The sequence below is a fragment of the Aquarana catesbeiana genome, linkage group LG10 (assembly GCF_042186555.1).
Source record: "Aquarana catesbeiana isolate 2022-GZ linkage group LG10, ASM4218655v1, whole genome shotgun sequence".
NCBI lineage: Eukaryota > Metazoa > Chordata > Amphibia > Anura > Ranidae > Aquarana > Aquarana catesbeiana.
In genome coordinates, this window is record NC_133333.1 from 30319637 (window position 1) to 30341779 (window position 22143).

Here is a 22143-nt window from a genome sequence, read left to right on the forward strand (position 1 = left end):
ATCCTTTCACTGCGGGGGAACGACCGTGGGTGGCCGGCGAACATCGAGTCCACCCCACCCACTGATTGGCTCCCCCCCACTGACCAGTGGGGCGCACGTGCCCACAAACTAGAGTTTCCCAACAACAGCAGTTCGCAGTAACATGCCGACCTGCGCAGTACAATAATGGCAGCTGGTCGGCAAGTGGTTAATAAATCATTTGAGGATTTTATACTATGAGGAGTTTCTCTCTCCATATATTGCACACCTGTACAGTCTTTCTTTTAAAGAAAAATACTTTGTTTTGAACATTTATCGCTTTATGCACTATAAATGTCACTTTTTAATTCCATTGAATATCGGATGAATTCACTAGACATGTGCTCTGCCGAAAAATTCATTGGTTTTTTATTTCATTTCATTCGTTTTTTTGTTTTGTTTTGTTTTTTTTCCGGGTCATTCGCTATGATCGCAACTTGTAAATTCATAAATTCGTAAATTTGTAAATGCGTAAATTCGAAAATGCATAAATTAGGAAATTTCGAATTTACGAATTTTGGAAATTCGAAAATGAGTAAATTCCTAAAATCGAAAATGCGTAAATTCGAAAATGCGTAAATTCTAAAAATTCTTAAATTCTAAAATCCAAAAATAAGAAAGAAAATCAGAAAATTTGAAAGAGTAACTAACTAACTAATACTAACTAACTAATAAATGATAGGTATTGGAATTTCCTTTCAAATTTGGCCGTCATTTTACTGGGGCAGGTCGGCTCGTTCCCGCAAATCGCCGTAGCTGTACGTCGGCGTGGGAACTCGCTTTTGTGGGTGCGTGCACTCCCATTGGCCAGCGGGGGGGAGCCGGCCACCCGTGATCGTTCCCTGCAGTGACAGAACGGGGATCTGCCTATGTAAACAGGCAGATCTCCGTTCTGACAGGGGAGATCACACAAATCCTGTCTATCTGCTATGCAGGAAGACGGATCTGTGTGTTGTCCCAGGCAGTCCATCCCCCATACAGTTAGAAAACACAAACAGGGAACACATTTAACCCCTTGATTGCCACTGATGTTAACCCCTTCCCTGCCAGGGTCATTAGTACAATGTCAGTGCATATTTTTATCACTGATCACTAATAATGTCACCGGTTCCCAAAAAAGTGTCAAAAATGTCAGTTAGGTGTCCGATCTGTCTGCCGCAATGTCAAAGTCCACCTAAAAATCACTGATCGCCGCCATTGCTAGGAAAAAATAAATAATAGAAATGTCATAAATCTATCCCCTATTTTGTAGACGCAATAACTTTTGCGCAAACCAATCAATATATGCTTATTTTGTTTTTTTTTGTTTTTTTACCAAAAATATGTAGCAAAATACATATCAGCCTAAACTGATGAATAAATATATTTTTTTACATATTATTTTTTTTTTTGGAAATGTTTTATAGCAGAAAGTAAAAAAATGTTGTTTTTTCTTCCTTTGCTCCGTGGCCCAGTTTTGATGCTCACATGCCCATTGTAGGCACTTTTGGCTGTGGACAAGGGTCAGCATGGGCACCCTGACCGGGCTGAGGCTATGCAGCCCCATACACAACAAACTGTGATTCACATTTTTCTGCTTTCAACACATCAACTTCAGGGACAACATGTTCACTTGCTGCCTAATATATTCCACAAGCTTGCAGATATCATTGTAACAAGATAATCTCAAATATTGTAATATCATCAAAAAGTTTATTTATTTCAGTAATTCAATTCAACAAGTGAAACTCATATATTATATAGATTTATTACACACAGAGTCATATATATTACAAGCATTTCTTTCTTATAATTTTGATGATTATGGCTTACAGCTAGTGAAAACCCAAATTTCAGTATCTCAGAAAATTAGAATATTGGGAAAAAGTTGAATATTGTAGACTCGTGGTTTCACACTCTAATCAGCTTATTAACTTAAAACACCGGTAAAGGTTTCCTGAGCCTTTAAATGGTCTCTCTGTCTGGTTCAGTAGGTTACATAATCTTGGGGAAGACTGCTGACTTGACAGTTGTCCAGGAGACAGTCATTGACACCCTCCACAAGGAGGGTAAGTCACAAAAGGTCATTGCTAAAAAAGCTGTCTGTTCACAGAGTGCTGTATCCAAGCATATTAATGGAAAGTTCAGTGGAAGGGAAAAGTGTGATAGAAAAAGGTGCACAAGCAACAGGGATAACCGCAGCCTTGAGAGGATTATTAAGCAAAGGCCATTCATTAATTTGGGGGAGATTCACAAGGAGTGGACCAAGGCTGGTGTCAGTGCTTCAGGAGCCACCACACACAGACGTATCCAGCACATGGACTACAACTGTCACATTCCTTGTGTCAAGCCACGCTTGAACCAGAGACAATGTCAGAAGCGTCTTACCTAGGCTAAGGAGAAAAAGGACTGTTGCTCAGTGGTCCAAAGTCCTTTTTTTGGATGAAAGTAAATTTTGCATGCATTTGGCAATCAAGGTCCCAGAGTCTGGGAGAAGAGTGGAGAGGCACAGAATCCAAATTGCATGAGGTCCAGTGTAAAGTTTCCACAGTCAGTGATGATTTGGGGAGTCATGTCATCTGCTGGTGTTGGTCCACTGTGTTTTATCAAGTCCAAAGTCAGCACAGTTGTCTACCAGCAAATTCTAGAGCACTTCATGCTTCCCTCAGCTGACCAGCTTTATGGAGATGCTGATTTCATTTTCTAGCAGGACTTGACACCTGCCCACACTGCCAAAACTACCAATACCTAGTTTATTGATCATGGTATTATGTGCTTGATTGGCCAGCAAACTCACCTAAACCCCATAGAGAATCTGTAGGGTATTGTCAAGACGAAGATGAAAGACACCAGACCCAACAGTGCAGATGAGCTGAAGTCCGCTATCAAAGCAACCTGAACTTCCATAACACCTCAGCAGTGTCACGGGCTGATTGCCTCCATGCCACGCCGCATTGATGCAGTAATTGATGCAAAAGGAGCCCCGACCAAGTATTGAGTGCTATACTGCACATGGACATACTTTTCAGTAAGCCAACATTCAATATTCAACATTCAACACTCAATATTCAAATTTTCTGAGATACTGAATTCTGGGTTTTCACTAACTGTAAGCCATAATCATCAGAATTAAAAGAAAGACATGCTTGAAATATATCACTCTGTGTGTAACGCATCTATATAAAATACAGCGTCTTGGAAAAGTATTCATACCCCTTGAAATTTTTCACATTTTGTCATGTTACAACCAAAAACGTTGTTGTGAGTGTGGTATGGAATCTTAATTAAGATCTCAGTATTTTGTTTTTCAGTGCCTCCAACCTTACAGTAAATTTGTGAACTTAGTTCAGATAACCAGTACATACCACAATACCACAAGATAAAATACAGTGTGATCTCATGTTCCCTTACCAAGTGGTCGATTTGACAAAACAACTTACCATGTTTGACAAGTTTATGGTTACTTTTTACCATGTTGTTCCTTTTCCATCAGGGGAGATACTCAACAAAACTATTCCTGACATAATTTGAATCAGTGAATTCTTTAAGGCGGTAATCTATAGCCATCTCAACGACTTTCATGATTGCAGCAAGTTCAGCAACATGGCTGCTTCTTGGCCCAAGCTTGTATCCCACAGAGATTGGGGCAACACCTTGGGTCCATATGATCCCGATGCCAGCCACTAGTTGGAGCTGGTCTTTGTCCTTATGATGATAGGCACAGCCATCTACATATACACACGGCAACTGTTTACGGTATTCATCATCATAAACCTTGTAGGGAGACAACAGTTGTTCTTCTAAAAAGTCAGTGTCTGTGGTCCCCGCGCAGGCATCAGGGGCGGAACAATCATGCAGGTCAGCAAGGCCCTGGGCCACTGGACTTTTCTTGTTCTGTTTGTATCACATTTCCAAGGGCCACCCTTGCAACGACAAAGTCCAAAAAGTGATGTGGCTATTAGACACATTTATATCCCTGATACGTTCGCTCTGTAAATACTGCAAAGGCTGGTGTGCGGTCTCAACAATAATTCTTTCACCTTGAATGTAACTGCGGAAATTCTGTAATGCCCAGACAGTGGACAATAAAGATTTTTCGCAGTCAGAGAACTTAATCTCAACTGAGGACAATGTTTTACTGGCGTAAGCGATAATCTTACTGACATTCTCTTGTTTTTGATAAAGAACAGAACTCATACTCACCTGCGTATACCCTGTCTCAAGAAAAAAGGGTTTACCCCCTTCTGGATACACAAGGCAAGGTGCTTGGGTGAGTCGTACCTTCAGTTCTTTCATAGCGTCTGTTTGTTCCTTGCCCCATGACCACTCAGTGTCTTTCTTCAGCAGATATAGCCACGGTTTGCTAATCTTGGCGTAATTGGCGTAATGAATTTACGCGAATAGTTAACCATTCCTAGAAACAATCTTAATTCTTTAGGATTAGTAGGGACCTAACAGTTAAATACTGCTTCAACCTTTTTCTTTTGGGGGTTTAACCCTTCTGAGGTAACTTCATGGCCTAAGAAATTTACTCGGGTGCGGCAACTTTGTTCTTTCTGAATAGATAACTTCACTCCGGCCGTCCTTAGTTGGCTCAAGATGTGTCGGAGTTCTGTGAGGTGTTTGGTCATGTCAGTACTTTTGATGAGGATGTCATCGACATATGCCAATGTTCCTCGCTCCAAGGCATCTGGCATAGCCTTGTGCATGAAGACTGCAAATTCATGGCCAGAATTTATATAGGCGAAAGGCATACGCACCCAGCAGTACTGTTGGTTTCCAAAACTGAAGGCCAGTTTATACTGATCTTCTTCGCTGACTTTTATGGTCCAGTATCCCTGGGCACAGTCGAAGGCCGACAATACCTGGGATCCCTGGAGTTGGGCAAGGCAATGTTTAAGATTTTCAGGGTACATTCGTAGGTTGCTAGATGGTCAGTGATCGTTGGGGAATCCTTCTTGGAAAAAACAGAAACAGTTTCTTTTAAGAATTTTATCATCTTGGGGGGGTGTCATATTTTTTAATTAGGGTCCTAGGCTTCCTTTTCTGTCCATATGAAGTTCTTTCTACTTCCTCCTCTGTACATTCTGGGGAGTAGCTTTGCAATTTAGGGGGTGACCTGTCTTCTGACCCCGTCTCATCGTAACTTACCTGTGTCCCCCGGAAATATAATTATTTCCGTCTTTCCATTTCCCATTCCTCTAAGCGATTTCGGCCCCTGGATTCATATTCTAACTTGCCCGTTAATTTTTCTATCCTTCCCTCCGTTTGCTTCAATGGGGCCTTTTCTTTCTCGTTTGTAATATTCTATATCTTGTTTACATTTTTGATATTTCTCTTGTAGTTTTCTAAGTAGGTGACGGGATTCTTCATATAAGGCGTGAGCATTTTGGATCTGGCCCACTAACTCTTCCTGACCTTCTTTAGATTGTCTGAGTTTACTCGCAGCCTGTTGGATGTTGATTGACAGGGATTCCATCTTCTCTGTTTTGTTATTTAAGGTGGTTCGAATGTCCAACAATTTTCTCTTTAAGGCTGGCATTCCAGCAACTTCATTACACAAAAACCAGAAAATCGGCCAAGACTCCATAATCTCGACTTTTTGTGTCTTTTGCACTAGCAAAAGCCATAATCATTTGATAAACACGACCATCTTCAATAAAAAAATTATCACTTAACCTCTGGGCCTGTTCTTTCTCCTCTTTGATGAATTTCTCTAAATTGCCTCCTAGATCTAATCTTTTATGACTATATTCGGTCACACCATAGTCAAGGACCCCACTCAAGTTTGCCTGAGGCCCAGTAGCCTTTTTCTGGTTTGAGGTAGCTATAGTTGGGGCGGTATTACCATCCCGGCTGATTCTAAATGAACTCGATTCATTATCACTACCGTCCATGTTATTATACATCAGATATTTTTCACACTGTATCTGCAAATACAATCACCAGTATGTTCTGTAATGTGGTAAGATTCCGTCTTACAAAATTTCTTAGCAGTGCTTGGAAATTTTATGTTGTGAGTGTGGTGTGGAATCTTAATTAGGATCTCGGTGTTTTGTTATTCAGTGCCTCCAACCTTACGGTAAATTTGTGAACTTAGTTCAGATAGTCAGTACATACCACAATCCTTTCCTGAGTTTGTTAATTTATGGGGTTTTCTTACCAATGTATAAATATCTCCCAACAAAATTAATAAGTAAATAATTTGACTTTATTAACAAGTATAGTTATACAATTGAAAATAAAAATGATATGTGGCGCTAACTAGAATAAAATGAAAAAATGAATAAATGACACACAAGCTGTCAGCAACTGACGAGAATGTGTAGCAACAGTGAAAATGAACTCACTGTAGATAGCAAATCTATAATAAATTGTGAATGCTAGCAATATAAAGTGCTTGACAATAGAAAAAAGTGCAATGGAATAACATATAATACAAACAGATATCTTGAAACTGTCAGCAACTAGGAAGAATGTGTTGCAACAGTGGAAATAAACTCACTGTATAATGCAAATCTTCAGTGAAAAAAAGATTCTAACAATACAAAGTGCTTAAACAATACTTAGCAGTATAAAGTGTAATAAATTTCATCAAGTGCAAATGGCTGACACAAATGTGATATCAAACTCTAATAACGTCCAAATACCTCATAAAGTGAAGTGCAATATCCAAAAAAAGTGCAATCCACTCCAATAGGACGAAAACAAATCTCCATATAACAGTTCATATATATAAAAAGTGCATGTGCAAAAGAAATTCACAAAACACCACTTCATCCAATCACTATCACCATCCGAAGTGTGCCACTCGTTTCTCCCAGCCTCTCACCTCTAATGGAGACCCCTACGATCAAATCAAGCTTTAATATGAAGTAGCAGCAGGATCCCCACAATCAACCTCCAGCGATCGCCACAGCAATAGCGATGTTTTTTGGAAGATAGCTTCAGACTCCAGGCTCATCAGATATGGTGAGGGCATGCAATAAAGAGGAATGGCTACATCGTGTAGTCATTTATAAAAGATTTATTTATAGACAAACATAGCAACTTACATTTAAAATTTGCAAAAATCTGACTGTGGTAAGGGTACTTCCGGTTTCGGCCGCGACCGGAAGTGACGACACCTGGCTCCTCCCTGACGCATCGCGTCACTGCTCACGTGACTTCATCAAAGGGTGATCCTGGTGATTGATATTTCACACACACATTATCAAAACATCAACACGGCAATTAAACAATTTTTCTTAATATTACAATTAAGTCAGGGGAGTCCAAATTGATCTGTTAGAAAAATATGTGCAGTAATCGCACCCTATTTCCAAGAATACAATATCCCTTGTCGCTCGGGGAAACAGTCCTCTGAATTTCTCTGGCCGGAAGGAATCCAAAGTATGTCTCATGGAGTCAACAGATAGATATTGCCAATTTGGAAGAAATATTAATCCAACAGAGCTTACTAAATTGAATGGGGTAATAAATACTCTCCCTGGGACCACAGAAATTTAAATTGATGTTATACAAGTTTGGGACTGAATTTCCCCATACATGGCTTCAATAATACACAGCCTAGACAATCAATATAGGCAAATGATAATGATCATTTCAACACATAAATTATAAACTACAATCCCTACAATTATGGAGAAAAAGAAAATTAATATTTGTATGGTCTATATCTTACTAATAGCTTAAAAGGGGAAGATATCCGACAAAATCTAAGTACATCGAGTGGTTTCAGTCACAAGGTCCAGAAAGATGGGGAGTGGTCAAATATCATCAGGTTTCTTGATTGTCTAGGGGTGTATCCAGCGTGTGGGTCTGTGATCCTCTCTCTATGGCCCTCACATCCTTTATACCATCTGGGACAATAAGCTCATAATATTATCATAAGCTCAGCCTAGAAGGTTTGGCTTATTCTCCATTGGTTTGGAGAACTTTAATGATTTACCTGGTGAGTCCAGGTAATATCATCTTCAGCCACAAGGTGTGTCTGAGGACAGAAAATGTGTTCTGAATTATATATTAAAAGAAAATATGTCCTCTTTCATAATGGGCATCTATCTGTATATTGGGGCTTATGAATATATATCTATATTGTCCAGGGACCTGGCACTGGTACAAAATATAATACATTTTGTATAAATTTGATTAAATGATATCACACAAAATGGATGTTTATATGGATAAATGCATGACTCCTGCATATCCTATGAAAACCTATTTGTCTTGGGACAACACATGTTACATGGGTATTTTCATGCAGATGCAGTGACGGTTTCTATGTCTTTACAACAATGATGGGTATCTAAATACAGTTCTTCATTTGTTCTATATCAAAATGTATATTTCTATCTTTTGGCAGATTACCCAGGGGGTCAGTTGATTAAAATTATGGACGTATCTGTGACCTTGAGTCTGATATAGCATTTGCATTGCTTATGATCACATATATTTAAAAAAAAAAAACTTTGGACATGCTTACTGGGAGAAAGGTTTAGCTATACAAACAATTTCTCCTTATAGGCACTTTTAGACAATATCATTATAGTCTGTTCGTCTATTTGGGACTGTTTTCGTTTTGGTGTAACATTAACCTCGCATCTCAGTCATTGTCTGAGAGAAAGCTTGAGTCAACATTGGGGTTTGACTAGGAAGGGCAATTTCACCCTTTGAAACAATGGGGTTATTTACCCAAGCTTTTTCTTTAATTAAAGGTTTTGTAACTTGTGTCTGAAAACACAATTTTGACCATAATCAGCTGGTTTCATATCAGATTCATGTTTCGACATAAGTTTTGTCTCTTAACTTTAACTCTCCAATGGATGGTGTAACTTAATCCGCCTTCCCTGTTGGGAGAAGGGAAACTTTTCCTGGAGTGATGTCTCCTAAGTTGAATAGTTCCATGAAAATATAATATTTTAATGTATCTCGGCAATGACAACGTAAATGTATTTTATTGGGATTTTATGTGATAGACCAACACAAAGTGGCACATAATTGTGAAGTGGAAGGGAAATTATAAATGGTTTTCCAAATGTTTTACAAATAAATATGTGAAAAGTGTGGTGTGCATTTGTATTCAGCCCCCCTGAGTCAATACTTTATAGAACCCCCTTTCACTGCATTTACAGCTGCAAGTCTTTTTGGGGATGTCTCTACCAGCTTTGCACTTCTAGAGAGTGAAATGTTTGTCCATTTTTCTTTGCAAAATAGCTCAAGCTCTGTCAGATTGGATGGAGAGGGTCTGTGAACAGCAATTTTCAAGTCTTGCCACAGATTCTCAACTGGATTTAGGTCTGGACTCTGACTGGGCCATTCTAACACATGAATATGCTTTGATCTAAACCATTCCATTGTAGCTCTGGCTGTATATTTAGGGTCATTGTCCTGCTGGAAGGTGAACCTCCGCCCCAGTCTCAAGTCTTTTTGCAGACTCTAACGAGTTTTCTTCTAAGATTGCTCTGTATTTGGCTCCATCCATCTTCCCATCAACTCTGACCAGCTTCCCTGTCCCTGCTGAAGAAAAGCATCCCCAAAACATGATGCTGCCACCACCATGTTTCATGGTGGGGATGTTGTATTCAGGGTGATGTGATTTTGGTGGGCGGCACAGTGGTGCAGTGGTTAGCACTCTCGCCTAGCAGTAAAAAGGGTCGCTGGTTCGAATCCCAACCACGACACTACCTGCCTGGAGTTTGCATGTTCTCCCTGTGCCTGCGTGGGTTTCCTCCGGGTACTCCGGTTTCCTCCCACACTCCAAAGACATGCTGGTAGGTTAATTGGCTTCCGTCCAAAATTGGCCCTAGTATATGAATGGGGACCTTGGATTGAGGGTAGGGACTGATGTGAGTGTGCGATGTACAGGGTTAGGGACAAGGGTCAGGGTTGTAGACACACACTCACTCAGGTTGAACTGGATGGACTGGTGTCTTTATTCAACCTTACTAACTATGTAACTATGTAACTATATGTGCAGTGTTAAGCCTTGTACACACGATCGGATTTTACGCAGACAAAATCTTGGACTTTTGTCCGAAGGCGTGTGCCTGGATTTTGTCTTGCATACAAACGGTAAGGAATTGTCTGCCAACAAAGACAAACGTAGTGACGTACTATGTGGTTTTTTAGCTCTTTAGCACCACCCTCTGGGCTCCTGCTAATTTTGTGTTAGTAAAAGTTTGGTGAGTGTTGATTTGCGCTTTTCATTTCGTGCTTTTCATTTGGCGCTTTTCAGTTTGCGCTTTTCATTTTGTGCTTTTCATTTACTTTCTGAATAGCCGTTCATCAACCAGCCATGTTGCGGAATCAGAGGAGATAACGTGTTATTTATTATTGGCCTTGGAGTTATTGCTTTGACCCAAGTCCAGTCCAGGAACAAGAGGAGGAGGATTTCTTGGACCAACAATTGGTTGCATAATTAATCGTGACCAATTATGTCATATGCCTTTGCTGCGGGAGCTCCAGGAGAATAATCCGGATGATTTTCAGAATTATCTCCGCGTGACGGACCCCTGCTTTAACCAACTCTTCACGTCAACACATCACGAATGTTAATTCTCCATTACGAATGCCAGTTTACAAGACCGACTGCTTCTGGCTCGTCCTTGCTTCCGAGCATGCGTGTTTGTACTTTGGACTTTTGTCCGACGGACTTGTGTACACACTCTCAGAAAATCTGACAACAGACATTTGTCTGCAGAAAATTTATCCACGGAAAGTTGGCCAAAAATTGTCTGATGGAGTGTACAAACAGTCTGATTTTCCGCCAACAGCCTGTCATCACACAATTCCGTCAGAAAATCCGATCGTGTATACGAGGCTTTAGTTTTCCGTCAAACAGCGTTTTGCTTTTAGGTCAAAAAGTTCAATATTGGTTTCATCTGACCATGATCATCTTCCTCCACATGTTTGCTGTGTTCCCAACGTGGCTTCTCGCAAAACTGCAAATGGGACCTCTTATGGCTTTCTTCTTGCCACTCTTCCATAAAGGCCAGACTAATAGTTGTCCTGTGGACAGATTCTCCCACCTGAGCTGTGGATCTCTGCAGCTCCTCCAGAGTTACCATGGGCCTCTTGGCTGCTTCTCTGATTAATGCTCTCCTTGCCCGGCCTGTCAGTTTAGGTGGACGGCCATGTCTTGGTAGGTTTGCAGTTGTACCATACTCTTTCCATTTTCGGATGATGGATTGAACAGTGCTCCGTGAGATGTTCAAAGCTTGGGATATTTTTTTGGAACCTAACCCTGCTTTATACTTCTCCACAACTTTATCCCTGACCTGTCTGGTGTGTTCACTAAGGTTCTCAAACAAACCTCTGAGGGCTTCACAGAATGACTGTATATATACTGAGATTAAATTACACACAGGTGGACTCTACTTACTAATTAGGTGATTTCTGAAGGCAATTGGTTCCACTAGATTTTAGTTAGGGATAGCAGAGTAAAGGGAGCTGAATACATAAATGCACTCCACACTTTTCAGATATTTATTTATAAAAAATGTTGAAAATCATTTATCATTTTTGTTCCACTTCACAATTATGTGCCACTTTGTGTTGGTCTATCATATAAAATTCCAATAAAATACATTTACGTTCTTGGTTGTAACATGACAAAATGTGGACAATTTCAAGGTGTATGAATACTTTTTCAAGGCACTGTATATGAGTTTCACTTTTTTTAATTGAATTACTGAAATAAATTAACTTTTTGATGCTATTCAAATTTTTTGAGGTTCCCCTGTAGTTATGGCTGATCGGTGTATGTTAAAGTGATTTGAGCTGAGCAGGTGGGAAATCCATTAGGTTATCAATGCAGGGATCAGTGGCAGAGCTGACAATGGTTCCCGTGATGTGAACAATGCAGCTGACTCCCGGGCAGGAAGGGGTTAGGAGAGGAGGGCGCAGTGAGCGGGTTGTACACTGGAGAGGAGCTCACACTTCTCACTGCTACACTGCCAGCTGTCCAAGTCTCAGCACACGGCTCACCTCCTGAAGGCTCCACACTAAGTGACATCTCCATCCTGTGACCTCCGCTACAAGCAGAAGGAAAGGTAAGAGGTCATCTCTCTTCTCCTAACTTCCTAATGTGGACTTTATACAGATGTGTGCGGCCAATCAATGAGCTGGAGAACTGCAATGATACACTGAATATACCGGGTGTAGTTATCAAATGTGACTTTCATTGAACATTCACTGGTGGTGAATCAATCACTGTCATTTAAAACACAAGGACCTGGAAGATTCACTGCGGTGAATGCCTGTTGAATGTCAGACGTACCGGTTTATGAAGACATGGCATGTTCAGAAAGACAGCATGCAGGATCCCATAGCAAAATGTATTCAGACCATTCAATTCTGGATGGTTGTTATAGGGGCTGCTCATTACAGGAAGACCTGAACTGGACTGTGCTTCCTCAAGGCCTTTCAACAATGCTAGTTGCTTGGCTGTCATGCAAATAATGGACAGCAACACAACTCCAAATAATTAACAATTAAAGAATGGAGTAAATACATGCTAATAAAATTCTTTAAAAAAGTCTATTATGTGCATGACAGCCAGGCAACTAGCATTTTTAAAAAGCAGTTGGCAATTGAAAAAATTTACAATATATATATATATATCTATATATATATATATATATATATATATATATATAGATATATATATATAGATCTATATATATATATCTATATATATATATATATCTATATATATATATATATATATATATATAGATATATATATATATATAGATATATATATAGATATAGATATAGATATATATATAGATATAGATATAGATATATACACAATATATATATATATATATATATATATATATATATATATATATATATATATATATATAATTACTATTTTTTTTTTTTTTTTTTTTTTTATTATTATTTTTTTTTTTTTCGATTGTTAACTGCTTTCTAAAAATGCTAGTTGCCCTGTTGTCATGCAAATAATAATAACAGCACACACATATCATATATCGTATATATCTATATCTATATCTATATCTATATCTATATCTATATCTATATCCATGTTTTTTTTTTTTCTTTCTGCTTTGCTAGATGGTTGGCTCTCCTGCAAATCCTATTTTTATATATTATTATATTATTTGTATATTTCTGCAGCAATCATATGTGCTTATTACAGAAGTACCAAGACTAAACTGCTCTTGCTAACTGCAGTCTGAAAATGCTAGTTGCCTGGCTGTTATACAAATAGTGGACTGCAGCACCATATACCTGTGTGTGTATGTGTATGTGCATATATATATATATATAATATTACCAAAAGTATTGGGACACCTGCCTTTACACACACATCAACTTTAATGGCATCCCAGTCTTAGTCAGTAGGGTTCAATATTGAGTTGGCCCACCCTTTACAGCTATAACAACTTCAACTCTTTTGGGAAGGCTGTCCACAAGGTTTAGGAGTGTGTCTATGGGAATGTTTGACCATTCTTCTAGAAGAGCATTTGTGAGGTCAGGCACTGACGAGAAGGCCTGGCTCGCAGCCTGCGCTTTAATTTATCCCAAAGGTCTTCTATCATGTTGAGGTCAGGACTCTGTGCAGGCCAGTCAAGTTCCTCCACCCCAAACTCGCTCATCCATGTCTTTATGGACCTTGCTTTGTGCACTGGTTCGCAGTCATGTTGGAACAGGAAGGGGCCATCCCCAAACTGTTCCCACAAAGTTGGGAGCATGAAATTGTCCAAAATGCTTTGGTATGCTGACGCCTTAAGAGTTCCCTTCACTGGAACTAAGGGGCCAAGCCTAACCGCTGAAAAAACAACCCCACACCATAGCCTCCCCCATCAAATGATTTGGACCAGTGCACAAAGCATGATCTATAAGGACATGGATGAGTGAGTTTGGGGTGGAGGAGCTTGACTGGCCTGCACAGAGTCCTGACCTCAACCCAATAGACCACCTTTGGGATGAATTAAAGCGGAGACTGTGAGCCAGACCTTCTCATCCAACATCAGTGCCTGACCTCACAAATGCGCTTCTGTAAGAATGATCACACATTCCCATAGTCACACTTCTAAACCTTGCGGACAGCCTTCCCAGATGAGTTGAAGCTGTTAAAGCTGTTAAGGGTGGACCAACTTAATATATAACCCTATGGACTAAGACCATTAAAGTTCATGTGGTAATATGGTGTTTATGTCTTTTTTTTTCTTTTTGCTTTGCTAGGTGGTTGGCTATCCTGCAAATCCTATATTATAATATATTATTATACTAATTGAATATTTCTGTATCAAGCATGTCTGCTGATTACAGAAGTACCTAGACTGGACTGCCCTTTCTATTAGCCTTCTAAAAATGCTAGTTGATTGGCTGTATACCGATATATATATATTTTTTTTTTTGTTTTTGTTTTTTGTTTTTTGTTTTTTTATTGACTTTGACTTTATTATTATGTTTCAGTTGCTAACTGCCTTCTACAATGCTAGTTACTTTTTTTTTATTAATGTTATTATTGTGCTTTATATTAATATATATCAATTTTTTTGTTTGTTTTTTTTAAATTAATTTTATTATTATGTTTCAATTCCTAACTGCCTTCTAAAAATGTTAGTTGCCTGGCTGTTATGGAAATAGTGGACAGCAGCACATGTGCTGAGTATTAATAGTATTTTTTTTTTAATTGCTAACTATATAGAGTATCTCACAAAAGTGAGTACACCCCTCACATTTTTGTAAATATTTTATTCTATCTTTTCATGTGACAACACCGAAGAAATGACACTTTGCTACAATGTAAAGTAGTGAGTGTACAGCTTGTATAACAGTGTAAATTTGCTGTCCCCTCAAAATAACTCAACACACAGCCATTAATGTCTAAACCGCTGGCAACAAAAATAAGTACACCCCTAAGTGAAAATGTCCAAATTGGGCCCAAAGTGTCAATATGTTGTGTGGCCACCATTATTTTCCAGCACTGCCTTAACCCTCTTGGGCATGGAGTTCACCAGAGCTTCACAGGTTGCCACTGGAGTCCTCTTCCACTCCTCCATGATGACATCACAGAGCTGGTGGATGTTAGAGACCTTGCGCTCCTCCACCTTCCGTTTGAGGATGCTCCACAGATGCTCAATAGGGTTTAGGTCTGGAGACATGCTTGGCCAGTCCATCACCTTTACCCTCAGCTTCTTTAGCAAGGCAGTGGTTGTCTTGGAGGTGTGTTTGGGGTGGTTATCATGTTGGAATACTGCCCTGCGGCCCAGTCCCCGAAAGGAGGGGATCATGCTCTGCTTCAGTATGTCACAGTACATGTTGGCATTCATGGTTCCCTCAATGAACTGTAGCTCCCCAGTGCCGGCAGCACTCATGCAGCCCCAGACCATGACATTCCCACCACCATGCTAGACTGTAGGCAAGACACACTTGTCTTTGTACTCCTCACCTGGTTGCCGCCACACACGCTTGACACCATCTGAACCAAATAGGTTTATCTTGGTCTCATCAAACCACAGGACATGGTTCCAGTAATTCATGTCCTTAGTCTGCTTGTCTTCAGCAAACTGTTTGCAGGCTTTCTTGTGCATCATCTTTAGAAGAGGCTTCCTTCTGGGATGACAGCCATGCAGACCAATTTGATGCAGTGTGTGGAGTATGGTCTGAGCACTGACAGACTGACCCCCCACCCCTTCAACCTCTGCAGCAATGCTGGCAGCACTCATACATCTATTTCCCAAAGACAACCTCTGGATATGACGCTGAGCACGTGCACTCAACTTCTTTGGTCGACCATGGCGAGGCCTGTTCTGAGTGGAACCTGTCCTGTTAAACCGCTGTATGGTCTTGGCCACCGTGCTGCAGCTCAGTTTCAGGGTCTTAGCAATCTTCTTATAGCCTAGACCATATTTATGTAGAGCAACAAATTTTTTTTTCAGATCCTCAGAGAGTTCTTTGCCATGAGGTGCCATGTTGAACTTCCAGTGACCAGTATGAGAGAGTGAGAGCGATAACACCAAATGTAACACATCTGCTCCCCATTCACCATGAGGGGTGTACTCAATTTTGTGAGATACTGTATATATTAAGATCATTTTTAGCCGTTACATTTTTAGGTTACATTAGGTTACATTTTTTAAAACACTAATAACTTTTCAGCAGCCTAAGGCTCTAATTGGCTTGTAAAATTCTGTCCTTGGGGAGCAGAGCACTGCGCCCCCCCCCCCCCCCCCCCCGAACCCTCCCACTTGTTATACTAGCAAATCAATATTTGCCATCAGTTTTCGTCTTCTCCTTGGCCAATCAGGACAGGAGGAGGATCTAAAAAATACCAGTTTAGCCAGTTGGCAGCTACGGCGCCAAGACTGCTGTGGAGGCATGTGCAGACCTGGGGGGTTTTGTTGCCTCCCCCCCCCCCAAAAAAAAATGTTTAGCACCATCCGCCACTGAGCACTTTGCATTCTCTAAAGGAGCTTATAATCTAATACCCTTCCCATAGTCGCCCATAGAGTGCTTCTCTATGCAATGCAGGCTGATCATGGCTGCTCGGAGGGGCCAGTAAGGTGCTACATTGAAAACATCCCATCACCCTGCCTTAGTGCTCCTCTCCAGAACCCTCAGCTCTGATGCAATCAGTGGGCTGGCTTTTGGGAGGAGTTATTTAAATACCGGATCAGCCCCTCCGATCTCTGCCGCGGTGACTCCCGTGCACATGAGTGGCATCATCGCTGCCTGGCCTATCAAGTGGCCGAAGGCACGGGACCCGCAAAGGAAAAACTGGGAGCCTGCCGGATCGGTCCCAGCGCTGTCCTGGGAGGACACCATGTGACAGGTAGGTCTGCCATAATGTACTAATATCCTGTGCATTCTAGGACATTATGGCATAACCCACCTGGGGGGGCCTTGGAAAAAAAAAAATATAGCGGACTTTATTTCCGCTTTAATCGATTAAAAAGACATTTAGAGCCCCCCCCCCCACAAAGAAAAGAATGAATACTTACTAATCTTGCAGAAGAATCCTTTGGCATTGTCATGTGTGTGGTGGTCTGTCCTTTACACGGGCACAATGGTGATGTTACCATTACTTTTACAAAGTAATATCTTGGTCTGCAAATGCATTTGATGCACATAAAGTAGCTTTTATATACTGTAGAATTATTTTTGTATTAAAATTTTAGGGCTTTAAGTTCTGCTTTAAATCGAGCTGTATCTGGTGGGGAATAGTTAAACATTCTCCAGTTGACGGACGCTCGGTACGGTTAAGCTTTGTGCCATTTTCCCGGCTGATTGTGTCTGAAGAATCAATACATTTTTTTGACAGAGATTTGATCCCAGGATTAGACCTCCGGGGGGGGGGGGGGGGGGGGGTATCAGGCAAGCAAAATTTTGTAATGCTGTGGGATGTCTCTTGAAATGACTAAAATGACAGCAATCAGAATTCATTGAGGGCAATTTACTAAGACAGAATCTGCACTGCAACCAATCAGCTTCTTGCATTTATTTGCAAAGCTTAACTGAACAAGCCGAAGCTAGAAGCTGATTGGTTACTATGCACAGCTGCTCCAGCTTTAATACATTTTGACCCATTTGTTTTACCAGGGAAATATGGTACAATGTATCTTACTGTGAGTATACATTGTATGATTTTTACATTGTAAGGTTTGTTTTTGTTTTTCTTTTTTCCCTGTTGTTCCATAGTTTGGCTACTACACATACAGGATTGTAAGAGCTCCCTCTAATGGTGACCATAGACACTACAATTGTTTTACCCTATCAATGGGGTTTATTTACTAAAACTGGAGAATGCAAAATCAGGCTCAGTTCTGCATAGAAACCATAGCTATCAACTATCCCTGATTTTGAGGGACTGTCCCTGATTTGATGTCCCTCTGTCCCTCTTTCCCCATCATTTGTCCCTCGTTTTGGTCTGATCTATAGAGTTGTATATAAAATGCACTTTTTATCTTTCAAAAAGTGTTTCCCAGTGCTAAACCTTTCATCCAATTTCTAAATTCTTGCATTTGTACATTTTAAAAGCTAATATAAAGGAATAGTTGTGGTAAAAAAAGTCCATGTGGATTTAATTAATCTTTTTTTGGGGTTATCCTTCTTTAACCGCTTCCGGACCAGCCGCCGCAGTTATACTCCGAGGTCTGAGTAGCAGGCGCATGCATCCCGCCGGAGGCGCGTACGTGCACCCGCTGCACAGCGGGGATGCCGATGCTTGTGGCCGCCGGTCGTGGCGGCCGCCGGTCATGATGACCGGCGGCCACGAGCGATCATGTGCAAGAGACACAGAATAGGGACGACTGTATGTAAGCACACACTTCCCTGTTCTGTTCTGACAGGAGTGACAGATCGTGTGTTCCTATTAGCTAGCAACCACAATCAGTCACTTCCTCTAGTTAGTCCCCTCCCCCTTCAGTTAGAATCACCTCCCAGGGAACACAGTTAACCCCTTCACCGCCCCCTAGTGTTAACCCCTTCACTGCCAGTGACATTTTTACAGTAATCAATGCATTTTTAATCGCACTGATCGCTGTATTAATGCCAATGGTTCCAAAAATGTGTCAAAATTGTCCGATATGTCCGCCATAATGTCGCAGTCACGATAAAAATCTCAGATCGCCACCATTACTAGTAAAAAAAAAATAAAATAATAAAAATGCTATAAATCTATCCCCTATTTTCTAGACGCTATAACTTTTGCGCAAACCAATCAATATACACTTATTGCGATTTTTTTACCAAAAATATGTAGAAGAATACATATCGGCCTAAACTGAGACAAAATTTGCTTTTTAAAAAAAAAAAATGGGGATATTTATTATAGCAAACAGTACAAAATATTGTGTTTTTTTCAAAATTGTCGCTCTTTTTTTGTTAATAGCGCAAAAAATAAAAATCGCAGAGGCGATCAAATGCAAACCAAAAGAAAGCTCTATTTGTGGGAAAAAAGGACGTTAATTTTGTTTGGGTACAACGTCGCACAACTGCGCAATTGTCAGTTAAAGCAACGCAGCGCCGTATCGCAAAAAACGCTCTGGTCAGGAAGAGGGTAAATTCTTCTGGGGCTGAAGTGGTTAAGGGGGTGTGGCAGGGGGCGTGTCCTATGCCTACATACGTTTGTTAATAGGTGTCCCTCATTCCCATCTCAAAATATTGGGAGGTATCTAGAAACCAATCAGCTTCCAAGTTTTATTGCCAAAACCTAATTGAACAAGCTGAAGTTAGAAGCTGATTGGTTTCTACGCAGAAGTGAGCCTGATTTTGCACTCTCCAGTAAATAAAACCCAATGTGTGTTGCGAGCAGAACGATTAAATCTGCAAACGATCCAATTATCAAAACTTTTTTTTCGATTGATTTCCATTCAATTTCGATCAGATTCAATCAAACGTGGTCGATTGACCAGGGTAGAATATTATTGATTGTTTTGCATTGGTCAGCAGACCTGAGATACTTTGCTCAGGAATATGATTGTATTTGTGGATCGATCAGGTTCTGAGATTACATAGTGGAAGTGGAGATGCGATTGACAACTTGCAGTCATAAGGTACGATCATGTCTTAAGTATCTATTAAAATCCACCCACTGGTGTGTTGCATATCGATCAAAGGGGTTTTCAACTATAGATCGATTATACGCTGCTCAAAAAAATTAAAGGAACGCTTTGAAAATACATCAGATCTCAATGGGGAAAAATCTCATGCTGGATATCTATACTGATATGTACTGGGTAATGTGTTAGGGAGGAAAGGATGCCACATCGTTCGATGAAAATGAAAATTATCAACCCACAGAGTACTGAATTCAAAGACACCCCAAAACTCAAAGCGAAAAAATTATGCAGCAGGCTAGTCTATTTTGCTGAAATTTCATTGCAGCAACTTGAGATGGTCCTCAGTAGATTGTATGGCCCCCACGTGCTTGTATGAATGCCTGACAACGTCGGAGCATGCTCCTAATGAGACAACGGATGGTGTCCTGGGGTATTTCCTCCCAGATCTGGACCAGGGCATCACTGAGCTATTGAAAAGACTGAGGTGCAACCTGGCGGCGTTGGATGGACGGAAACATAAAGTCCCAGAGGTGTTCTATTAGATTTAGGTCAGGCGAGCGTGGGGGCCAATCAATGGTATCAATTCCTTCATCCTCCAGGAACTGACGGCATACTCTTGCCATATGAGGCCGGACATTGTCATGTACCTCATCCCAATACCTAATGGCAGTCATGGTGCCCTTGTCTAGCCCAGGGATCTCTAAACTATGGCCCTCCAGCTGTTGCGGAACTACACAACCCATGAGTAGGTTTGCCACCTGTCCGGGATTCAACCGGACAGTCAGGGTTTGGAATTATGTGCCTGGGTTTCAGTCTGCCTGAAACCTGGACACATAATTCAGATTGGGCTGTGGCTCCCCAAGTAAGTGAGATAGTCACACAAAAATCTGTTGCCATTTGGGAGCTGCGGGCCGCTGTCTGGGGGCAGGTTTGGCATCAATGGGACACTTGTTGGAGGGGGGGGTGATGATTTCCGCAAGATCAGTTTGGCCACATCCACTGTTTGCCGCAGCACGCTGCATTACCACTCTCTTTGGGGCACCCAAAGACTCCCCAGGTCTTTTATAATCCTATGGTGTATACTATGGAAAAAAAAATGTGCCCTGGGCCGCTAAAGTGTTCGGGTTTGGCTTGAAGAAAAGGTGGCAACCCTACCCATGAGGCATTGTAAAACTCTGACATTCACAGACATGACTAGGCATGATGGGAATTGTAGTTCCTGAACAACTGGAGGGCCGTAGTTTAGAGACCCCTGGTCTAGCCTGTAGAGGTCTGTGCTTCCCTCAATGGATATGTTTACCCAGACCAACACTGACCCACCACCAAACTGGTCATACCGAACAATGTTACAGACAACATAACGTTCTCCACGGCTTCTCCAGTCCCTTTCACGTCTGTCACATTGGCTCAGGGTGAACCTGCTCTCATCTGTGAAAAGCACAGGGCGCTAGTGGCGGACCGGCTAATTCTGGTGTTTAATGACAAACGCCAATCGTGCTCCACAGTCCCGGGCAGTGAGCACAGGGCACACTAGAGGACATCGGGCCCTCAAGCCATCCTCATGAAGTCTGTTTCTGATTGTTTGGTCAGAGACATTCACACCAGTGGCCTGCTGGAGGTCATTTTGTAGGGCTCTGGCAGTTCTCATCCTGTTTCTCTTTGCACAAAGGAGCAGATACAGATCCTGCTGATGGGTTAAGGACCTTCTACGGCCCTGTCCAGCTTTCCTAGAGTAACTGCCTATCTCCTGGAATCTCCTCCATGGTCTTGAGACTGTGCTGGGAGACACACCAAACCTTCTGGCAATGGCACGTATTGATGTGCCATCCTGAGGAGTTGGACTGCCTGTGCAACCTCTATAGGGTCCAGGTATCGCCTCATGCTACCAGTAGTGACACTGATCCTATACAAATGCAAAACTAGTGAAAAACAGTTAGAAAACATGAGTAGGGAGGGAAAAAAATGTCAGTGGCCTCCACCTGTAAAACCATTCCTGTTTTGGAGGTCGTCTCATTGTTGCCCATCTAGTGCACCTGTTGTTAATTTAATTAAAGTGGTTTTAAACTCTCCCCGGCAACTTTGTCCCATGTAAATCAGCATAAAAAACCATAATGAACGCTGCTTGTAGATATCTCTTTACTTGCTTAGTATTGTTGTAATCCTTTTTGTTTTTTAGAATGACTTCACTGACCAGATCTCCCCTGATTTACGGCACACTCTGTGTACTTGTCTGTCTATAATCAGATCTTCCTACGGCACAACTCTGAAATCCCACAAGACTGCATAATCACTCAGAGCTTCCTACTACACCCCATGTGACCATGTGACATCACATGGAGTGTAAACTTGGGCATCGGACAGCATTACTGCAGCCTTATCAGCTGAAGCTGATAAGACTGACACAGGCAAACACTAGATAATCGGCACAAGTAAATACTATGAAGTAAAACAAGTCAGCTATGAGCAGGGAAGCAGGGTTGCCATAGAAACGTTGGATTGAGAAGGAGGCTTGATTAACAGTACAGGAAGTGCTCAATGTAAGGGCGGAAATACACTCTACTGTGGACTCAGAAAACAATACTTAAGATGGCGCTGCCTTACC

The 22143-nt window shown here is 41.1% G+C and overlaps 1 protein-coding gene across 1 annotated transcript in view; it reads left to right on the forward strand.

The window, feature by feature from the left end:
- Window positions 1-11920: 11920 nt before the first annotated feature.
- The window catches only part of LOC141110521 (chemerin-like receptor 1), a 119782-nt gene continuing 109559 nt past the window's right edge, over window positions 11921-22143 (forward strand). Inside the window, exon 1 of the mRNA XM_073601903.1 lies at window positions 11921-12050. The gene's annotated coding sequence lies outside the window, so the exon portion shown is untranslated. The remainder of the gene's footprint in view (window positions 12051-22143) is intronic.